Genomic DNA, 24,238 nt, shown 5'->3' with positions numbered 1-24,238 from the left:
TTTGGTATTTTTACTATCTTCTCTTTTGATGCATATTCATTGATTGATTCGGGTCAAATCTCTCTTATGTAACACCATATTTTGCTCTTGATTTAGAGGTAGACCCAAACTATTATTAGAACCCTTCTCTGTGGATACCCCTGCTGGTATTCTCGTTATTGCTTCTAGAGTTTATAGAAACTGTGTAGTTATAATTAGAGGTCGTGAGACTATAGCTGACTTATTCGAACTAGAGATGGTAGATTTTGATGTGATTATGGGGATGAACTAGCTGTCTGAGTGTTATGCAAATGTGGATTGCCGGTATAAATTAGTTCGTTTTGAATTCCCTAATGAACCAGTTATTGTGTGGAAAGGTCAAATTTCTAAGCCTTGAGGTAGGTTTATTTCTTATCTTAAGGCTCATAAAATGATCTCGAAAGGGTGTATTTATCATCTGGTCGCTGTCAATGGCACTCAAGCCATAGTACTTGAATTTATGTATGTCCCTATAATTAATAAATATCCCAAAGTGTTTCCAGAAGAACTTCTGGGTATTCCACTTGATAGAGTAATTGATTTTGGGATCGATGTTATTTTGGATACTCAACCTATCTCTATTCCACCGTATCGTATGGCTCCGGTAGAGCTACAAGAATTGAAAGACCAATTGAAGAACTTGTTGGATAAAGGCTTTATTCGACCAAGTACCTCACCTTAGGGTGCTCCAGTCCTATTCGTCAGAAAGAAGGATGGTTCTTTTAGAATGTGTGTTGACTATCGTCATCTTAATAAGGTGACCATTAAGAATAATTATCCTTTGCCTAGGATAGATGATCTGTTCGACCAACTTTAGGGTGCTAAGTTATTTTCAAAGATTGACTTGAGGTCTGGGTAATATCAGCCGAAAATAAAGGAACAGGATATTCCAAAAACAGGTTTTTGTACTCGTTATGGACACTTTGAATTTCTGGTGATGTCTTTTGGCCTAACCAATGCCCCTACTGCATTTATGGACCTGATGAATGGCGTGTTCAAGCCTTTTATTGATTGTTTCATTATTGTTTTCATTGATGACTTTCTGGTGTATTCGAAGAGTCGCGAGGAACATGCAGATCACTTGAGAATAACCCTAACAATGCTTGAGGAGAAAAAGCTTTATGCAAAATTTTCTAAGTGTGAGTTTAGCTTAACTCTATGGCATTCTTAGGCCATGTGGTGTCTAGAGAAAGCATTAAGGTTGGCGCTCAAAAAATTTCGGCAGTCAAGGACTGGCCGAGGCCCACAAGTGCAGCGGATATTCGTAGCTTCTTGGGTTTGGAAAATTACTATAGGAAGTTTATGGAAGGTTTCTCATCTATAGTTGCACCATTAACGAAATTGACGTAGAAGGCTGTTAAATTCCAACGGTCTGAAGCCTGTGAAAAGAGCTTTCAAGAGCTTAAGGCGAGATTGACGTCGACTGCTATTTTGACTCTACCCTCAGGGTCTGGTTGTTATGTAGTTTATTGTGATGCTTCCAGAATTGGGTTGGGTTGTGTGTTTATACAGAATGGTAAGGCGATCGCCTATGCTTTCCGACAGTTGAAGAAGCATGAGAAGAATTACAAGACTCATGATTTGGAATTGGCTGTTGTGGTCTTCGCTTTTAAGATTTGGCGTCACTACTTGTACAGCGAGCACTGTGATGTCTTCACGGATCACAAAAGGTTGCAATATATCATTAAGCAATGAGAGTTGAATCTCAGACAAAGAGGGTGGTTAGAATTGTTGAAAGATTATGACTTGAACATCTTGTATCACCCTCATAAAGTGAATTTTGTTGTTGATGCTTTGAGTTGAAAATCTATAGGCACGTTAGCATATTTGCATGCTCAGGATATGCAGATGGGCAGGGAAATTCAAAGACTTGCTAGTCTTGGAGTCCGACTTGATGAAATTGAAAATGGGGAGTTAGTGGGAATTACGCAAGCACAATCCGATATTGTGGAAAGAATTAAGTCCAAGCAATATGAAGATGGACTTCTGGTGAAACTGCGAGATGGAGTGGAAAAGGGTGAGTACACTTCATTCACTGTGGGTGCCGATGACGATGTTCTGCAATTACAAGGGCACTTATGTGTCCCTGATATTAATGGCCTCCGGTAAAAATTGATGATGGAAGCGCATAGTTCCAAATATTCCGTGCATTCGGGATCCACCAAGATATATAAGGATTTGAAACAACACTATTGGTGGAAGAGCTTGAAGGTAGATATCTCTGACTTTGAGGCTAAGTGTTTGAACTGTCAGCAGGTGAAGGCTGAACACGAAAGACCTTGTGGTTTGGCTCAGAACATTGAAATTCCCCAATGGAAGTGGGAAATGATTAATATGGACTTTGTCGTGGGTTTACCCCAGACAAAGTCCAAGTTTGATTCTATTTGGGTAATCGTGGATATACTCACCAAGTATGCTCATTTTTCTTCTGTTAAAGACAACGGATATTGCGGCGCATTACACCAAGTTATATTTGAAAGTGATCGTTAGATTACATGGGATTCCTACATCTATTATATCTGATAGAGGTACTCAATTAACTGCTCATCTCTAACTTGAGCACTGCCTTTCATCCTCAGACGGACGGGCAGGCAGATAGAACTATATAAACTTTGGAAGACATGGTACGAGCTTGTACAATTGATTTTTGAGGTAATTGGGATAAACATCTACCTCTTGTAGAATTTTCTTACAATAATAGTTACCAAGCGAGTATTCAGATGGCTCCGTATGAAGCACTATATGGGAGGTATTGTATGTCACACCTCGAAGAAGGGGTATGATGGGCTCTGCCCCGTAGGTCGGAAATCACCTGACTTAACGGTTACTTTGAACATCATATGCCGCAATTCAAAGAACACCTGTACGCAGAAAAGGCCCAACATCGACATATCCGATAATCCAACATCTCTGTACAAATGCGAACCGGCAAGGTCGCTACGACATCACGAGTATCATGAAGTTGGCAAGGCTAACAGTAAAGTATCACAGACCCAAAACAAGGTCATCAAGACCATACATAGTATCTACATACCCCACTGTGTCTATGAGCCTCTAAGAATGTACATGTAGACATATATTACATTAACTTTAAAAGTACCAAAAGATAGCAAGTCTGGAGTAATGGCACTTGCTGATACCGCTGAAGCTAGAAGTCCGACTGTGGATTCTCTCCAATAACTCTGTCAGAGTCTGCAGCACGAAATGCAGCGTCCCGTGCAATGGGACGTTAGTACGGATAAAAGTACTGAGTATGTAAGGCTGGAAGCAATCACATAAGTAGGACGGAAATATAAAGAGAGTAGAGGTAACCTGTTAATTGAGAACATGCTATATGCAATGCATGAATCTTAAACATCATATGTAAGTAAGCACACACACACACACACACACACACACACACACACACACACACACACACACACACACACACACATATATATATATATATATATATATATATATATATATATATATATATCACATGTTAGTCTTTGAGGAACGTACGGCCCGATCCATAAATATCATATGTTAGTGCCGAGGAACGTACGGCCCGATCCATAAGTATAATATGTTAGTGTCGTGGAACGTACGGCTTGATCTATAAATATCATATGTTACATATGTATAATGTAAATAGCATGCATGAAAGCTCATATGAAAGCTACAACTTTATCGGAGTGACGTAAGGTCGGTAATCCGATTTATATTATGGAGTCTGTGTCGAATCCAAAGAAATAACTAACGATGATAATATGATAATATACGAAGAATCAATCAAATAACTAAGACATTAAGATTTGACCTTCATAACATAGGAATGGAGTGATTTTATTATGGAACGTTCATGTTCATGCTCTAGTTGGATTCGTGCCAAGGAAAGAGAAAGAAACGAACACCTTACATACCTTATCCGTCAAGCCACCACTTAAAGAATCCCTTACTTAGGTGCTTGCCCTTCACCCGAACCTATATATCAAGAAATACATCTTCAATTATACGTTCATCATATTTCCATCAACTTATATGCACTAATTATTGAAGACTAATTTGAGTTACAAAAATTTGGGCAGCATCTCCCCTATATTATCCGCTCCCTCCAAATACCAAAACAAGTCCCAAACAGTACCAACAACATCAACAACAATATCATCAATATTCTACAAGATAAATATGTATAGTTTCATTCCAAACTTTCTTCAACTTCAACCCATAAGCCAACAATACAAACACCACAATCCATAGCTATTATTCTCGTAAATATCCTTAAAACAATATTAATAAAGAGAGATTCATATCGTACCTATACTAGAATAGGAAAATCTTCAATATTCACTTTGAAACCAAGCCAACTCCAACGCAAGACGAAATTATAATCGCGATTATACTCTGTCCAAACCCGAATCCGGAGATTAAACGAGCTAAAATTTGGTGTATGGAAGTTGAGAGAAATTTTCAGGAGATTAGAGAGAGTTTTGGGGTATTTTGAATGAAAAATGAGGGGCAAGCCCCCTTTTATAACGTTCCAGATTCTGCCTCAACCAACCTAAAAATTACTCAGCGCATTCACGCCGCCCTGGGGCGCATTCATGCTGAGTTGTCCCCTGTCTCCTCTGCGCGTTCGCGCCACCCGCACGCGCATTCGCGCAGAGCTAATCCCTGCTCTGGCAGCCTGTCTTAAATGCTCATAATTCTCTATTCCGATGTCGGATCGACACATGGTTTGTTGCGTTGGAAACTAGACTTCCCGAACTTCAATTTAGGCTTTTATGTCACTTCAAAACTCCTCGTGTACCATAAGATATTCCTTCCTCAAGTAGGGACAAAATTACCCTCATATTTCCTCCTTAATCCAACAAACTTAATTTCCTTGATTCACTTGTCCTCCAATCTTTCTGTAACTTATTATATGGACTTAAACCCTCATAAACATAAGCGCATCTAATCTCGTGTACCTCCTGAAGGGTAACTTGAATCTCAACATATAAAATTACAGGATGTAATATTGTAGATCTCCAATTGGATGGTTTGAACCTACCAAAGTAGAGTTGGTAGGTCCCGACTCAGTTTATGAAGCAATCGAGAAGGTGAACCTCATTTTGCAATGACTCAAGACAGTTCAGAGTCGACAAAAGTCTTATATGGATATTGTCACGACCCAACCAGAGTGCCATGATGGGTACCTGGAGCTAACACACCGAGCACCTCTGAACATACATCTCGTAATCATTTCTGGGTGGACCATAAAGATAGCTCACGGCTATCATAATCTGTAAGGACATATATCATAACATAACAGCACATCTCTATATAATCTTCAACAGCTGTGCCCATCATCACCAGCCGTCAAGGCTACTAAAATGTTACAACAATATGAACTGGTAGGGTTATGAAAGGTCTATCTGTATACACATGTCTACAAGCCTCTACATCGATTAAAAGTGACCATGAAGACCGATATCAATAGACTGCACCTTCGAAGTAAGTGGAGTGCTCCTGAGATTCCGCTGTTGAAACTCCTATGGATCAGATCCATCTACCTGTGTACCTGCGGGCATGAGCGTAGCGTCCACAAGAAGGGACGTCAGTACGAACAGTGTACTGAGTATGTAAGGCATGAATAATAATAATAATAATGTAAGAGATACCGAATATGAAAAATAATATATGAAGGTATGAAGATAAAGTAATATAAAAGAGATCAACCGGTGCCTCTGGATGTCTTTTTAAGGCGGATGTCGTGCATGCTTAGCTTTTTAAAAAAAGGACTTTTTCATATATACATATATAATATCTTGTCCGGCCGTTAAGGCGCGGTAATATATATAGCATCTTGTCCGGCCATTAAGGTGCGGTCTTGTCCGGCCATTAGGGCGCGGTCTTGTCCGGCCATGTAGGCATAGTGTTATATATATAATATCTTGTCCGGCCATTAAGGCGCGGTCTTGTCCGGCCATTAAGGCGCGGTCTTGTCCGGCCGTTAAGGCGTGGTGAAAAATATGTAGTATCTTGTCCGGCCATTACGGCGCGGTAAGTATCTAAATTACACATATATATAAATACATATAACATGCACGAGAGCCCAATTAAAAGTTACTACTCTATCGGAGGGACTTAAGGCCGGTATCCTCCGATTTATATTATGGAGCAATCATCATCGCTCTATCTCACCTTGAAGGAACAAGTAACATAAGGTGAGACCAACTACAATGAATAAAATTGAGAAATCATGAAATAACTCAACAATCTCATGTCATCATTGAAATCATAACTTGAAACGTTTAAACATAAAATCATCATCATTGTAATCATCATAGAAACATTCTCATCTTTAACATCATAATAAGCTTTAAGAGTCATGAACTTCTAACTTTTGAAAACAAAGAGGTCATGGAAACATTTACGGAAACATAACATAGGAATCATAATCATGCCTTTGAAAGAAAGGGATTAGCCTTGACATACCTTCCGGTCGCCTTAGTCGTTCAACGTTTATTCTTCCAAGCACGCAACTCTACACGTAAACCATCCATATTATCATTAGGCTCAATATCATACATTTGTCTCAAGCATTCAAATGAAATCTTTTTAGAATCTGCCGAAATTCGGGCAGCATCTCCCCTATATTCTTTACCTCCTCAAAATACCAAAACAACTCCCAAACAATACCAAGAACATCAACAACAATATCAATACCAATATATTCCATAAAACATCTCACACGATGTTTCTCCAATTTCCAAACCAATCATAACACATCCACAATACCATAATCAACAAATTATATTCAATTTAATCTCAAATTAATCCAAAATTCTCTTTCAAGCTCACCTCATGGCCATCAACTTCAATTCAACTCTTTATGATTTTCTCCTATGATTCTTTCCTTTCTAAGAATTGCTAAACCTTTACATCACCTCAATCATGTAAATAATTATAGGAAAAACATACCTTATAGTGGAAGAACTCCACTTCATTCACCTCTTTCCGAGATCAAGTTCACTACCACCTTGAAGAGAAACAAGAACAATTATCTCCCATGAATTTTCTTTGAGATTTTGATGTTGTTATTCTCTCTTGATTATATGGAAAGGTTGTGGAAGATTATGGAGGGTTATGGAGTATTATGGAGGATTAGGGAAAATTATAGGAAGTTATGGAAAGTTATGGGAAATTATAGAACGCTTAAGAGCTCTTCAAGAACTCTCTATAAATGTAGAGGATGAGAAAGTGGTGAAAATTGATGAAAATTAATGGATTAGAGGGATATTTATAGGTGTACATTGGGTCGGGTTACTGTAGCACCCGGGTACTGTAGCAGTGTTTTTCTGCTCCGTCTGCCTAACTTGTAACGTCCATAACTCCCTGCTCCGATGTCTCATTGATGAACGGTTTGTTGCGTTGGAAACTAGACTCGAAGAACTTCATTTTTGACTTTTAAAACACCTTAAAACTCCTTATATACCCGGAGATATACCCCTCCAAATTTAACCCAAAATTCTGTCAAGAATTCTGCCAACTTTTTTTTTCCAAATTTTCGACAAACTTATTTTCTTCGTTTTGCTTTGTCCCGGAATCTTACGAAACTCTCCACACATGATATTTATCATTGATCATACTTGATAATAGTCATTTCCTTTGGTTCCAAGGTTATCCTTCCCGTTAACGACTTATGAGATCATAACTCATTCTTCACTTCATTATTACGTACTTCCCATGGCTTGTTCATTCCAAAACTTCGTAGGACGTCTCCAATACTCCATTAATATGGTGAATTACTTGGCAAGGTGTAACATCCTTCCCCCCTTAGAAACATTCATCCCTGAATGTTGTAGCTTGCGAGCTTACGATGCTATCATTAATTTCTTGAAATAGTTGTCCTCCTTTTGTTCTTGATCTCCATGTTCTTATACTATATGCTCATTAGTCTTCTTTTATATTCTCCCAATTCTTTATCGAACTCATTCATTAGTTCCATATCTTCTTGTTCTTATGTATGTACCTAGTGGTCGACTGATATCTAGCTATTGTCCTGGGACCTGTTGCCATTAAGATGGTCTTAACACATGATTGCTATGGCTCCCTGTCGATCTGTGAGCGCTCTTAATTTTTGTACTCTTTTGCCTTGCTCCTCGCTTCTTTACTAGTAAACAAATTCTCTAGTTCAGATCTGGCACCTTTCCTTGCTTGCTTCTTTGGTGTTCTTTGGATTATCCCTTTTTGTACTAATCGCCTTATATACATACCATATCATCTCCTTTTAATCCCTTGTCGAACCCCTCTTAACTCCTTACAATATCATCATATTCATATTTGAACTTTTTCTCCAATTTGCTCTCTTCAGTTTTTGCATAATTACAAAATACACTCATGAACATGGAACTAAGATAAAATCCTACTTAATCATAATTTCCTCCCAATACGAGTATGCCTCCCTCATTAAGTCCTTGGCTCTCTTATACCGGTGACTAATTGAGACTTAAACTAACCTCCATTCTTCTTCGGCTCCTTATTGTCGTCCTTGCACCATTCTGTTAGCCAGTTCATCATGGCGATTGTTTATATGGTCATACACTCTCACAATTGATATAACCAGCAGGTTGGAATTTCACGACTTACGAGGTACTCCCTAATCTTAGGCAGTACTGTTGTCTTGCTATCCATAGGCACACTATCTTTCTTTCCTTTGAAGATTATCGAAATTCCTATGAATATTCCTCTTGTAAAGCTTTCATCTCTTCTAGTGCTACAAGTTCTTTTTAGTAATCCCGATTGTCTCTTACACTTATCCCTGGTTACATCTTTGCCTTCCTCACTCCTTCTGCTACCCCTTGGAGTACTTTACTGCATATCTAAATGTACCTAAAATTCCTTCGGCGCGAGTGATTCGAGTCATAGTCCGGAATACTAAGTATCGTATTGGCGAAACTTATTTTTTTCCTCCCATATTTGTCTCATAATATACCTGCATTTAATCCATTCTCACTTTTCTTTAACACATTCTTGACATATCGGTTCATCTCGAAATTTGACTCCTTCAATCCAATATATTTCCCTCTTTTGAGCTTGGAAATATTGTAGCTCATCTTAGAAATGACTTTGTTCTTCCCCCCTTTAGAGGATGTTCTTATATACTAGTAACCTTTGAGTGTTAACCGTCTTTGATAATCATCTGGCCGACCTTAATGATCCTTCACTCCTCTGTTCCTGATAATGCCGGAGTTTCTTTCATCGCATGGTTTAACTTATTTTCTTTTCTACTAGTTGAGGTCTTGTATCAAATCAAAATGCTCATACATATCAAATCCAATTCAGATGCCTTCTTTATTGTCTTTTCACTTCTACCTTTCATGACTAGTAATTGTCACACCCCAATCTTACTAGGGTGTGATGGGCACCCGACCCCATATTCGGAGCCGAGCGAATCCGCTGACTCTTATTGCACATATGAACTACGCCGTGTTTTTTTTTTTTTTTTTTGACTAACATTAACATAAACAGCACAATTATGAACATAGGCTAATAAGCTTTGCGATCATACTATACAGCGACGGGGACAATCAGAAGTACAAGATAGCTACTGTACATATCTGTCTACGAGCCTCTAAACATAGTACACAATATACATAGGAAGGGCCGAGTACTGCCGTGCCCGAATATATACACAAAAGTAGTACCAAGAAACTGGGGCTCCGAACAACCGGAGCGCCGCAAAGATGCTATCCCGAGGAACTCCTAGGAATCGAGATCCGGCTGTTCCGCGACTGCGCGGCATGAAACGCAGCGCCCACATGAAAGGGCGTCAGTACGAATAGTGTACCGAGTATGTAAGACATGGAAAATAACATAAACAAGAGCATAGATTATGAATAACAATATCATGGGGTCATGGATATATCTTGAGACAAGAGAGTAACTTTGTGCATAGAAACACCCCTTTCGGGCCGGATACCATGCATGCTTGTTTTTCCGTTTTAGAAAAAGAGTATTTCTTTTCATAGACATAGAAAATAGAATTTATGTCATGTCATAGTGTATCATAGTATTATAGCATAGCGTAGTATACCATAGTGTCATAGCATAGCATAGTATGTCATAGTATCATAGCATAGCGTAGTATATCATAGCATAGTAAGTCATAGCATAGCGTAGTATGTCATAGTATCATAGCTTAGCATAGTATTCGTAGTGTCATAGCACCGAACGTGTCGGCTCGCCCACATAGCACCGAATACATCGGCTCGCCCATAAATCCCGCGTCCGGGCATCCCGCGTCCGGGATGATAAGCCGGTGACCAGTGGCAATGAAACATAGTTTCCTTCCCAATTCCCAAGTATCCCTACCCCCCGTACCCCATGTACAAATACATTTTTCATATTCATAGGTTATATAAGCATCTTTGGAGAGCCCAAGAAAAATCATGTCTCTATCGGAGTGACGTAAGGTCGGGAACCTCCGATTATATTATAGAATAATTAAGGGCGCTTACCTCACCTTGAAGGGATGATTAATATAAGGCGAGACTATTGGTGAAGAGCGATATCATGAGAAAGTATAGAACAGGATCATAGAGCATCGTTTCGTATACTTGGAATCTTTAAAGGAAAACATTATCCATGAGTAGGGTCGAGGATTCAAGAACTAGTTTAACGTTCTCGTCTCGACCGGAATCATAGACTTGGAACCTTTAATCATAGAATCATCATTCTTCATCATAGAGCCATAGTCGTCGTCTTAGTCATTAAGACTTGCAACATTGTAAAACTTAGTTTTTGGAGAAAAATGAATATTTTAGAAAACATTTGTAAACTTTTAGGAAGGAAAATCATGTTTTGGAATCGAGGGATTAGTTAAAACAACTATGATTTAGTAGTTAAAATAATAACCAAAAACTTTCCTTAACTATAGAATGAAAATAAGTCAAAGGGGACCATAGGAAAGAATTCGGGAATAGTGGGCCCACCTCGAGTCGGCTGAGGTGGCATATCAAATTTACGTATATTACAATTCATGGCGTCACTTGGGAGGGTCTTAGGGTAATCGAGTCCTATTTGTGTAAGTTGGATGTTCAAAAGTTTTTTCGACATTTCGTGCAAGTTCTAATTCAATTTCTACCGAATGAATAGTAGTTAATTTCAATCACGGATTCCTAGAGTTAGAAAAGTCCCCGAGGCGCGAAATCAAGCCTACACGTCTAAGACATGCCAAAGAAAGGAAATAAAGTCTTACATACCTCTTTTCGCTCCTTATGCCACTCCAAATTCAAGCTCCAACTTCGCCAGAATCTACAAATTGGTCATGTTTACCAAACATGATTAGTGCCTTCAGAATTGAATTCTTAAAACAATACTTGGCTACCGAAATTTCGGCAAAGACTTCCTCTGTAAATACATCATTCCCCAAAATCATCTTAGCCAATTCTCATCAACAACAATCCGGGAATTCAACCCGGCCAAACCATCAATCATAAAATCGCAACCATATTAACAACTTCCAATTTCAATCCAAGATACATTCTAACAACTTAATCAATATACTACTTCCTTCAAAACCTTCCAACTCCAATGAAAACAACAACAACCTAATAATTCATATACCAACAATATCATACTAGTCTCATAATCTTCCATACATTCAAGAACATAATATTCAATTTAATTACCTCAATCACAAGTCTCCAATTTCTACAACTTCACAAGATTATTAGGCATTCATTAGCAACATAGTATTCACAACACAACAACAACCAAAATACTAAATAAAATTGGCTCATCTTCTTTCACCACTCAACACTTATACACGGCTATACATACAACATACCATACGGCCACCTTCCTAGATACACAACTACAACCTTTCCAAAATCATTCAACTTCCATTATCAACATAACATTCACAACAATAACAACCAAACACTAAACAAAATAGTTGGCACATAATCCCTACACACATATATACATACACGGCCACACCCTTATATTCAGCCACACCCTTATATTCATACTCTTCCATGAATTCCATCCATTTTCTTACACACTACACATGCAAAATTATCCATAACATGCAAGAAGAGCCAAACCTTACCTTTTCTTCAATTCTTCACTTGGTTAGAGATTTCCAACTTATATGAATATGAGTTATTCTTGCTCCAACAACCCCTTCAACTTGCCAAGAACCTTTTAATGAATTGTTTAGCTAGGAGAAACAAGTTGGAACTCTTCTCTTCTCTTTCCCCTTTTTTTTTTTTTTTCTCTCGGTTTCTTTTTCTTTCAAAGGGCCGAATGGCCTTGAGGAGTTTTCTCCTTCTTTCTTGTTCTTTAATTCTCTAGAAAATTATGAGATAAGATGACCATAAGTCATCTTTTAAACCCATGCCATAATTCTCATATGGGCTTGGCCCATCAAGAAGGAGTTGGACGGCCAACATGGCCCAACCAACACAAGCCCACTTTTTTTTTGTCATGCAATTCATGAAAAATTATTTTCCAAATTCCAAATTTACCCTTCGTCTTCCTCCATAATTCCACGAGACGTATTGCGAATTTTCCTTTATGCCCTTGACCTTTCTTAATAATTCCGCTTCTAAATGCTTCATAAGCCATTCATATGCTTAACAAAATAAAATAGGGCCTTGCTTGTCGTCCTCCCGCAATTGTCTTGAATTATCCGATTGCACAAAAATGCGGGATATAACAGTAATCCTCTAGGCTAATGAATTAATGGGGACATCGGAATTCATTAGGCCCCTTATGGAATGCCCGACTATACCACGCTCCTTTAGCCCTAGTCTTTCTCGACGACTATCTTCTTAATATCCTTGAAATTCTCCTTGCTCTGGGTTCCCAATTCCGATTTATGTCTATACTATACCATTAAAAGTTGGTATTCCACGCCATCTATTTTCACGACTCGTCCTTTCATTAGCTTAGCTCATTTTGTTCAATAATTCTCCTTAACTACTTGTTTACATCACAGCTATGCATCATAGTCCTTTTAGTGTTCTGTCGGTTCTTGTTCTTATCATGAAATCCTCACAAAGTACACCCTTTCCTTTCTTTTTTCGTCTAGTCCTCATCTTCCTTTATGATACCACAACTTGTGCACTTATATATAGATATATATCTCGATTTTTTTCGGTTTTCTTCATGATCGCATTTTTGCATCTTTCATACAACCATTGTCTTATAATTTCAATTTGTTTTCCTTTGGGCAAGCCTACTGACTCGTTAACCTTCTCCTTGTTGTCGGCGGTCACATAATTCCCTTTAACCATTTTGTTAACACCTCCTCCTTCCTTTAGTCCTCATAGTTCCTTTTACTTATAACATGCCTTTTTCCATTAGTCATTTTTTACTCTTAGGTTAGGAAACATTGGAGTGTTCTGTTACGAGTGCGAATCCCTTTTGACGCTGAAAATCTCTTCTTGAGATACTTTCTTCCCTTAAATAGGTGTACCAATCATGGGTTCACATCCATTCTCCTAGTTAAATCTCAGAAGTTTAAAATTTGCTCGTCGCTCTTATAAGATCTGTTTATTTCTTCTCAAGGATACACCTTTGTTCATTATTTACAACCTTCATGGTTCTAGTTTAAAATTTGCTCGTCGCTCTCATAAGATCTTATTATTTCTTCTCAAGGATGCACCTTTGTTCATTATTTACAACCTTCATGGCTCTAGTTATGAAGATGTATAGATTGGTTTCGAGTCCTCACATTCATCCTTTGTCACATACAACATTACTCTACCTCCCGTTGATCTATTTAAATTTGATCCTATCGTCTGCTTTTCTTGCTTCCATCCCAACCCTTTCCTCACTTATATTACCTAATCCTCAATGGGTATACGTTTTCCTTGTCCAAGTTTCTCTCCCCCTTCATAATATCATAACCTTCTTTTTCCCAATGCTCGTGCTTACATATTCGGTCGCGTTACAGCTATCCGACTTTAATTCCCAAGAAAACCCAATCCTGATTCTTTCTGTAGCGCTTGCTACCTTAAGTCTTGATATACAGCACAATCAATATTCTTAACATGTCGTAACATCAATCGTAAAGGTATACATAATACTCGATGTAGTCACTCGTGACTTATCTTCTTATCGCTTTTCCATACCATTTGATTATGTCCTGAGTCCGTGGCTTTAATACATCTCCCTCTCTCTTTTTGCCCGGTGCCGTAAAATTCTAATTGTAAAGCTCATATGCTCCTAATTTCCCTCGGGCTATTCTAGTTTCTCATATTCTTTTTTGTACATCTAAATCTGTTGGTCTTCCTAGCATATCTTTCTATGTCCTAACTGTAAATCCCGGCGATATAACTTTACTTAAAAATCTTCACTCGTACTTGTACCCTGTCTCTTTGTCTAAAACAATCAACCTCATATCATTTACTTTCCTGTAGCAACCGAATCAATCCTTGCGATATTTTATCCTCTATACTTCTTACTACCTCATTCCTGCACATAGCCCAGAAAACACATCCAATGCCTCACAGGGCGAGCACAATTACCCGTAATATCTAGTTCAAGTTCTTACATCAAAGTCTATCAATATCCATAAGGCAGGAAACATACCTTTCGGAGTAACAACTTCAATTCTCATCAATTACCTCATAGCGACATAATCAACTGCTCATTCACAATCAAAACATTTAGGATAAGAATCAGGGACATCACATCCTATAATTTAGCTCTAGGGCATGATCTAAGATAAGAAAGAAAAGTCAATCATTCCTAAATGCCCAGCAGCCTCTTGTTTATAAGTGCGGCGCGCTTCACACCCATAAACAAGACTCTACTGGACACGGCTCGTAGACACTCCCCAGGACGAACTGCTCTGATACCACTTTTGTCACGACCCAACCAGAGGGCCATGACAGGCACCCGGAGCTAACACACCGAGCACCTCTGAACATACATCTCGTAATAATTTCTGGGTGGACCATAAAGATAGCTCACGACTATCATAATCTGTAAGGATATATATCACAACATAACGGCACATCTCTATATAATCTTCAACAGTTGTGTCCATCATCATCAGCCATCAAGGCTACTAAAATGTTACAACACTATGAACTGGTAGGGTTATGAAACGTCTATCTGTACACACATGTCTACGAGCCTCTACATAGATTAAAAGTGACCATAAAGACCGATATCAATAGACTGCAGCTCCTAAGTAAGTGGAGCGCTCCTGAGATTCTGCTGTTGAAGCTGCATAGATCCATCTACCTGTCTACCTGCGGGCATGAACGCAGCGTCCACGAGAAGGGACGTCAGTACGAACAGAGTACTGAGTATGTAAGGCATGAATAATAATATAGTAAGAGATACCGAACATGAAAAATAACATATGAAAGTATGAAGATAAAAGTAATATAAAAGAGATCAACCTGTGCCTCTGGATGCCTTTTTAAGGCGGATGTCGTGCATGCTTAGCTTTTTAAAAAAAGACTTTTCCATATATACATATATAATATCTTGTTCGGCCGTTAAGGCGCGGTAATATATATAGCTTCTTGTCCGGCCATTAAGGTAGGGTGTTATATATATAGTATCATGTCCGGCCATTAAGGCGCGGTCTTGTCTGGCTGTTAAGGCACGGTGAAATATATGTAGTATCATGTCCGGCCATTAAGGCATGGTAAGTATCCAAATTACACATATATATAAATACGTATGACATGCACGAGAGCCCGATTAAAAGTTTTTACTTTATCGGAGTGACGTAACGTCGGTAACCTCCGATTTATATTATGGAGCAATCATCATCGCTCTATTTCACCTTGAAGGAACAAGTAACATAAGGTGAGACCAACTACAATGAATAAAATTGAGAAATCATGAAATAACTCAACATTTTCAAATCATCATTGAAATCATAACTTGAGACGTTTAAACATAAAATCATCATCATCATCGTAATCATCATAGAAACATTCTCATCTTTAACATCATAAGAAGCTTTAAGTGTCATGAACTTCTAGCTTTTGAAAACAAGGAGGTCATGGAAACATTTATGGAATCATAACATAGGAATCATGCCTTTGAAAGAAAGGGATTAGCCTTGACATACCTTCCGATTGCCTTATTCGTTCAACGTTTATTCTTCCAAGCACGCAACTCTACACGTAAACCATCCATATTATCATTAGGCTCAATATCATACACTTGTCTCAAGTATTCAAATGAAATCTTTTTAGAATCTGCCGAAATTCGAGCAGCATCTCCCCTATATTCTTTACCTCCTCAAAATACCAAAACAACTCCCAAACAATACCAACAACATCAACAACAATATCAATAACAATATATTCCATAAAACATCCCACACGATGTTTCTTCAATTTCCAAACCAATCATAACACATCCAAATACCGTAATCAAAGAATTATATTCAATTTAATCCAAAATTCTATTTCAAGCTCACCTCATGGCCATCAACTTCAATTCAACTCTTTATGATTTTTCTCCTATGATTCTTTCCTTTCTAAGAATTACTAAACCTTTACATCACCTCAATCATGTAAACAATAATAGGAAAAACATACCTTATAGTGGAAGAACTCCACTTCATTCACCCCTTTCCGAGATCAAGTTCACCACCACCTTGAAGCGAAACAAGAATAATTATCTCCCATGAATTTTCTTTGAGATTTTGATGTTGATATTCTCTCTTGATGATATGGAAAGGTTGTAGAATATTATGGAGGGTTATGGAGTATTATGGAGGATTAGGGAAAATTATAGGAAGTTATGGAAAGTTGTGGGAAATTATAGAACTCTAAAGAGCTCTTCAAGAACTCTCTAGAAATGTAGAGGATGATAAAGTGGTGAAAATTAATGGGTTAGAGGGGTATTTATAGGTGTATATTGGGTCGGGTTACTGTAGCACCCAGTTACTGTAGCAGCGTTTTTCTGCTCCATCCGCCTAACTTATAACGTCCATAACTCCCTGCTCCGATGTTACATTGACAAACAGTTTGTTGATTTGGAAACTTGACTCGAAGAACTTAATTTTTGGCTTTTGAAACATCTTAAAACTCCTTATATACCCGGAGATATACCCCTCCAAATTTGACCCAAAATTTTGTCCAGAATTTTGCCAACTTTTTTTTTTCCAAATTTTCGATAAACTTATTTTCTTCATTTTGCTTGGTCCCGGAATCTTCCAAAACTCTCCATACATGATATTTATTATTGATCATACTTGATAATAGTCATTTCCTTTGGTTACAAGGTTGACCTTCCCGTTAACGACTTATGAGATCATAATTCATTCTTCACTTCATTGTTACATACTTCCCATGGCTTGTTCATTCCAAAACTTCATGGGACGTCTCCAATACTCCATTAATACGGTGAAGTACGTGGCATGCTCATGCTCTGAAAGTGCGAGGCATAACAGATATGAGGCGTCGCGAGCTAGAGTTTCTTTGTTGTTGACAAAGTCTTCTTAAAAGTATCATCGATGAAGGGAGTGATGTGATTTGGTAGGAAGGGAAAGCTTAGCCCTCATTTTATTGGCCTTTATGATATTGTTAGGAAAATTGGGAAGGTGGCTTATGAGTTGAAGTTACCGTCTGGGATGGCCGTGGTGCATCCCGTATTTCACATTACAATGTTGAGGTTGTATAAACCTGATCGTTCTTATGTCTTATCTCATAAAGAGATTAAGATCAATAAAGGTTTGTCATCGGCAAGTTAGAAGGTTGAGGATAAAAGACGTGGCTTCAGTGAAAGTCCTGCGGTGAAATCATAATACTGAAGAAGCAACTTAGGAAGCAGAGGAGGGCATGAAGAAGAGATAACCCCAGCTATTTCCTATTACAGGTGTGTGTTGAACCTTTTGGTTATTGGGTCCTTGCGATGGTGTAGCTTAGATGTTTGAATTTTCTCTTTTTGCGTGCTGGCTCAGATGATATGGTTCTGGGGAATCCTTGTGAGGACCACATCATTTTTTTTGGGAAGTTAGTAATTATGTGATCTTTAAGGGATAGTTTTCTTTCAAACTCTAAGAATTCTGAGAAGCTTGAGGCTTAGTGAATATCTTAGGCTATGACTTTCATTCGGAGACGAATGATCCTGAGGTGGTTGGGGGGGGGGGGGGGGGGGGGGGGGGATAATGTAACACTCCAAAAATACAAGATAATATTAGCTATATGGATCCATTCAAGATGAATTCAAGTGATAAACAGTCGTTTCGAAGTTAAACACAAAAAGTGAAGTTCTTAAGGTCTTCTAACTTCGTCTAAGTCTGGAGGACTTCTTTCTATTTCCCATTTTATGGATATTTCCCTTAAGAATGTGAGAAAACTCAAAACATGAAAGTTGTAGGTCTTTGAAATACCTTTTCAATGGTAGGTCTCCCAGATCTAATGAAGCTACATACAAAAAATTATGACCGTTTTACTGAGCGACGGTTGGCAGTCGCGTCGCAAGGGTGCCGCTATCAGAACGTGGTCCGTACCAAAATATTTGCTTGTATGGCACCACTACGTGGAAGGGTTGCCACAGTTGATCTGATCTGTGATGGGTCCGTGACACAAGGGTGCGGCGACCAATAATTTTTCTGGTTCCGAATTTTATAAGTTTCCCACTTCGTTATATTCATTCCCACTTTGTTTCGGCTCCCTTTTTTAGAGGAAACTACCCTAAAAATTCTCCAAAACATATAAGTAAGTTCTTGATCAATTACCATCATTACTTCATCATTCTAACATAAATTGACACTAATTCATCTTCCCAGGCCCTAGATTCTTGAAAACTCAAGAAAGGAGAAGGAGGCGTGTGGAATTTTGTCTGAAAGGTAAGATTTATGATTTTTTGGGATTATTAATGAGTTTTGGACTAGTGTAGAGCATACTACAAGATTAGAATTCACTGATGATTCACATAAGGATTCAAGAATAAATTTTAAGGCTAGAAAAGCCCTAGTTTTTCGAATAAGGGTAGAAATCCATAGAATTGGTTAAAGTTCTAAACTTTGTTATTAATAACCTATTGTAGAGTGATTTTTGAACCATGGAAGTTCTGTTGGAACCATTTTTGAGGGATTGAGGTATGTCTCTTTTTCAAACATACTTTTCAACCTTTAAAGGAAATGCTTTCTTTTCAAGGTTTCATGTGCGTGAGGGACTAGCCCTTATGGAACCTTATGTGAATAATATTACATATATATATATATATATATATATATATATATATATATATATATATATATATATATATATATATGTACATGATTTCCTTATCAACGGTTTATTGAAACCGATTTACAAATCTTGATGTTTGAATATGAATTACCCCATGAGGACGCTTAAACTTGATTTCAGAAAGCTTGAATGTTTCATGTCTTTTGCCCTATGAATGAATTGTGTTGAAATTGATAGTTAATAGACTTGAACATGGTTTCTTAACCCATAAATGATTTGATGAACCCCTACTAATGGGATGATGAACATAATCCATAATGAGTGATTCGATTTCCATGCTATGATTGTGATTCAACTATTTTGTCTTGGTTTCTATTGTTTGTGTTTGGCCTAGCTACTCGGGAGGAACGGTAGTCACTATGGATCCTAGTGTGGTTTTCCTAGCCATTTGGGAGGAAGAATGGCCATCGAGGGTTCATAACTCTGATGGGATTTTGCATAGCTATTCAGGAGGAAGGATAGCCATCAAAGGTGACAACCCCGATGTGGTGCTTCTATGCGGTTCATCCCTTCATTACATGGCCAGTATCGACATTATTGTTATTGTTCGTGAGTGACTTGATGTTGATCTTCAGTTCATAAATGGAGGACTAAATCTTGATAAATGGCATAATGAATTGAAAAGTGATTTAACTCTCTCTTATTGGTTTCTAATAATGGCTTCTCTAAGTTTGGTGAATGGTTTTATATCTGGATTTCGAACTGCTTTACTTACATTGTTGCACTGCCTTTTATTATATTATTTTATTCTATATTATTTATTGTCCCGGAGACACTTATTGAGTACCTAGTACTCAGGCATACCATTGTTGTTTTTGATGGTGTGTCAGGAAATGAAGAAGAACAGGGTCGTGTTACGCCTACGACTTAGGAGAAGTTGCTGCTTTCGAGACTATTCGGTGAGGTCACATGATTGTTCGTAGGGCACCATTCTATTTTTACTTTTCGTGTTTTAGTTTTCGGGCTGCGTCCCGATGACTTAGAGATTTACTCATTATCTTAGAAGCTCCGTAGATAGTTGTCAGATTGTGGGTAGTCTGTTGGAGTCTCGTATGACTCGTTGAGGCATTTTGCCACATTTGTTAACTAGGTATTTGATTTGACTTCCGCTGAATTATCTCTATGTATGGTTATTCTTTTATCCAATTTATTAATGACTTGTTTCATATTTATTAAGATAGGTTGTTTAACATAAAGGGTTAAATGTTTATTGATTCATAAGGTGCTTCCGGCGTTGGCTATAGCATCAGATGCCTGTTACGCCTACAGTGGGTTTTGGGGCATGGCAGTTCCACCAAGAAGGAGCATCAGCCAATGAGAAGAACAAACAAGTGACTCCAAAATAAGCACTAAAATGGCTCCAAAATTTCTGAGCCAATAGCCATTTGCAAAAATATGGTGAATGTGTTATGGTTGAGGTACTATGCAACAAGAGCAGTTGGACTGTCACGACCCAATACGTCGTTATGGCACCCACGCTAACCCCCTTGGCGGGCGAACCATCCCCTTATTCGATTAACCATTCAATTATCCGCTTGACTTAAATAACAACAAAAATAATAATACTAAGTCTATGTCATAACATAACTAGTAAGTGCGGAAAACGAAACATAATACAACCTAATAATTGAAAGTCATCGTACAAGGACTCTAACCAATACACTGTCTAGAAATACATAAATATCTAAAATATAGAGATAATGTCTAAAGAGATAATAGTAGACATAATAGAAAGAGATCTCCTAGGCGGCATGGCAGTATAGGAGCTCACCCTCAAATCTGATCAGAAGTAGCCTCAGGCTAGATGTGGGGTCTAGAAGATGGTCCTGGAACACAATCTGCACTCAAAAAGGGTGCAGCAAGTTAGTATAAGTGCAAAATACGTGTACCGGTAGATATCATAGGCCGACTAAGATTAGCTCATACATACGACCATAAAATCAACAAGATAGACAGAAAAGGCACAACATCCACATAAATCAACCAATCAGAGAGAATAGTAAAGACATATGCAATGCAATACAATATGATGCAATGCTCAGTGCCACAACCTGTACACACATGCTAAAGGCCTTGTACACTCAATACTCATGACCCCCGGGGGACCTATGGTGTTCATGTACCACTCGTTCTAGATCTTTTCCCAATGGTAAGGAGTCTCCGGATCTTTGCCCGCGGAGGTTGTTTATCATATCTCATCAGAAGTATCTCAAAACCTTTCATAATCAGCATAAGTCTTTCATCAACCATATTTGAACCATGAATGAGTGAATGAATACAAACATGGTAAATCAATGAAATCATATGCCAATGAAGGTACAAAGTCACAATGCCATAAGCCATAACAAGACTCAGATAAATTAGCTCAACCATGGAATGAATCAATCAAACCATCTCAATCAACATAAAGAGTTTATATCAACCATTTCCTTCTAAAATTAACAAATACACCTCATGATTCAATGCGTAAAATAACGATGACAAGCCCACATTATCAGAAGTCATACCAACCTAAGAGTATATCCATCACAACATCGTGTCTGAAGACCTAATCATGCTTTCTGCCGACAATTTTACTACATATGCATTTCACTGATCAAAGTCTAACTAAAGTAAGCCGTAACCTACCTTGGATACAGAATTGGAGCCACGAACTACTCCACTTGAGCCTTTCCCTTATGGAGTGCCTTGGAACGCTCGAAGTCTAACAAACATTAATGCTAAGTAAGCAAATGACTACCATAAACAAACTAATTAGAAGAAGAATCGATTTGGGAAAAATCACCCAAAATACCCCTAACGAATCATACTGGTTAAACTGAAAATTAAGGGTGAAATTACCCTACCCATAGTTCTAATAATCATAATCCTTAATTACACAGGTTTTTAATCACATTAGACCCTCCAATTTCATCAAATTAGCCAAAACCGCCAATATGGGTTAAACCCTAAGTTTCATGAATTGATTCTTGAATTTTAAGAGTGATTCTATCCTAGAATGTGTTAATCTATAATTCTAGGTGATATAAATAGTAAATTAAGCAACTATAACAAATTTATATAAAGGGATTTATGATTAATACCCGTGTCTCATAACCCATCATTCTAAGGCTATAATTTCCCTATGGAATCTTAAAGAGGAAGGTAATACGACAAGATTATAGGTTAGAACTTACCCCAACAGATGATTTCTCCAAAATCCTTCAAGAATCGACTCTCTAAGCTCTTAGATTTAGGTTTTTAGGTGTTTTGGACTAATGATTCGCACTTAGGGCATTAAAATAAGGAATTGATCCCGTCGATTCCCCATGACGGTCACAAGGATCGCCATGGCGGTCAAGCCATCAACCATGGCTGAACTACACTTAAACACGGATCCTCGGCATATCGGGCAAGACTCTGCCGTGGCGGGCCGCTATGACGATACTGGGCTCGCCATGGGAAGAACACCAGTAACCAGATTTTTTGGTTTTTCACAAGTCCATCCCAAAATCCCGACATCAATCCGAGGGCTCCGGACACAAACCAGATATGAACACATATAAAAGCATGCTACAAACTCACCCGTGGCCTCGAAATTCCTAACGGAAGTCTAATTCACCAAGTCAACCCCCAAACGGATAAAATCAAGTTTCCAACCAAGTACCCAAAACACAACCAAATGCCTCGGGAATCGAACCATCCACCCCATCAAGTAGTAATCAACCCTCCGAATCTCACTAAATCGATGAAATTTTGGAAAAGGTTTGTTTACCCAAAAGTCAACTATTGGTCAAACTTTTCCACTTAAGAGCTCTAATTTCCCAAATTGTGGTAGAATCGCATGATAACCTCAGGAATTGAGTCGACAGGGTTAAAATGGCCAAAATACATGTAACGACCGAATGGGTCATTATATGGTTTGTCTCCCAATACCAAGTCTAGCTAGGATGCCGTCACTAGTGATTTTCTTGTTTAGGACTCTCTAAGCAATGAAAAATATGTTAAAAGGGAGAGCTTTGTGCCATATATTGTTAATAAAGGGGTTTATGATTTTGGGAGTCTCACCTGCTTTCAAGTACTCCCAACAGAGAATGATCTATTATTAGAGTTCATATATATATATATATATATATATATATATATATATATATAGATCTATCTTGAGCGTCCTCAAATTTAACCTCCATTTTAAGAATATGATCCTAGATAAAGTCATCAACCTCACCACACTTATTCCAGTGCCAAACACCTTCAATAAGACTGTCTTTAGTATTCTTCTAAGAGTGAGATCTTGGAGGAGAAGCCTATATAAGGGGCCTGGTGTAGCTCAATGGTAATACAAGAATGATATAAAACCCTTTTCAATTGTCCACATCAAATTATCGTCTAGCTTATCTTTAATAGCACACATTGCTTGCCAACAATGAGATTGGCCAAAGCTCCATCCAACTTTAACAAGATGAGATTTTTGGCTACGCTTGGCATGAAAAAACTTACTCCAAAGAGATCCAAAATTTTAAATCTCTACCACTACTTAACAGTGAATGCCTTCCTAACATTAGAGAGAGTCCTGAAACTGGCACTTCCCTCATTAAAGGGAAACGTCATAGTTTCCCAAGCACCATCAGCACTACTCCAAAAGAATCTATTAAGCACTTTTTCAATAGTTTTAAAGACATTCTTAGGATGGTGGATAACAATTAGGAGATGAGAGGGCATGGCCTGTAAAACATGCTTGATGAGAGTACTCTTACTACTAGGGGAGAGGAATTCAGTATTCCATCGCTTAGTCCTATTGAGGATTTTTTTCTACTATAACTGAGTAATAGAAAATCTCCTTTCTTCCCAAATAAAGGGCGCAACAAGGTACTTAAAAGAAAATGAGTATTTGTTAATTCCTGTGAGCCTAGAGGCTTTATTAACCCTCATTAAGCTAGCTTTGGGATGAAGGATGATGGTGCTTTTTTGTTTATTGATTTGTTATTTATATGCTTCTTCATATGTTCTCCGCACTCCCATAA

At 38.1% G+C, this 24,238-nt stretch overlaps 1 long non-coding RNA gene across 1 annotated transcript; it reads right to left on the bottom strand.

Moving 5' to 3' along the window:
- Positions 1-5,281: 5,281 nt before the first annotated feature.
- LOC132066614 (uncharacterized) lies at positions 5,282-16,636 on the bottom strand. Its single transcript, XR_009416882.1, has 3 exons — positions 16,572-16,636; positions 6,484-6,532; positions 5,282-5,566 (listed from the first exon to the last, which is right to left on the bottom strand). It is a non-coding gene; the product is annotated as an uncharacterized LOC132066614 (long non-coding RNA).
- Between the last annotated feature and the right edge of the window lie 7,602 nt (positions 16,637-24,238).

The sequence above is a fragment of the Lycium ferocissimum genome, chromosome 8 (assembly GCF_029784015.1).
Source record: "Lycium ferocissimum isolate CSIRO_LF1 chromosome 8, AGI_CSIRO_Lferr_CH_V1, whole genome shotgun sequence".
NCBI classification, from domain to species: Eukaryota; Viridiplantae; Streptophyta; class Magnoliopsida; order Solanales; family Solanaceae; genus Lycium; species Lycium ferocissimum.
The sequence above is the reverse complement of the archived record's forward strand: the minus strand, read 5'-3'. Positions and strand labels throughout refer to the sequence as shown.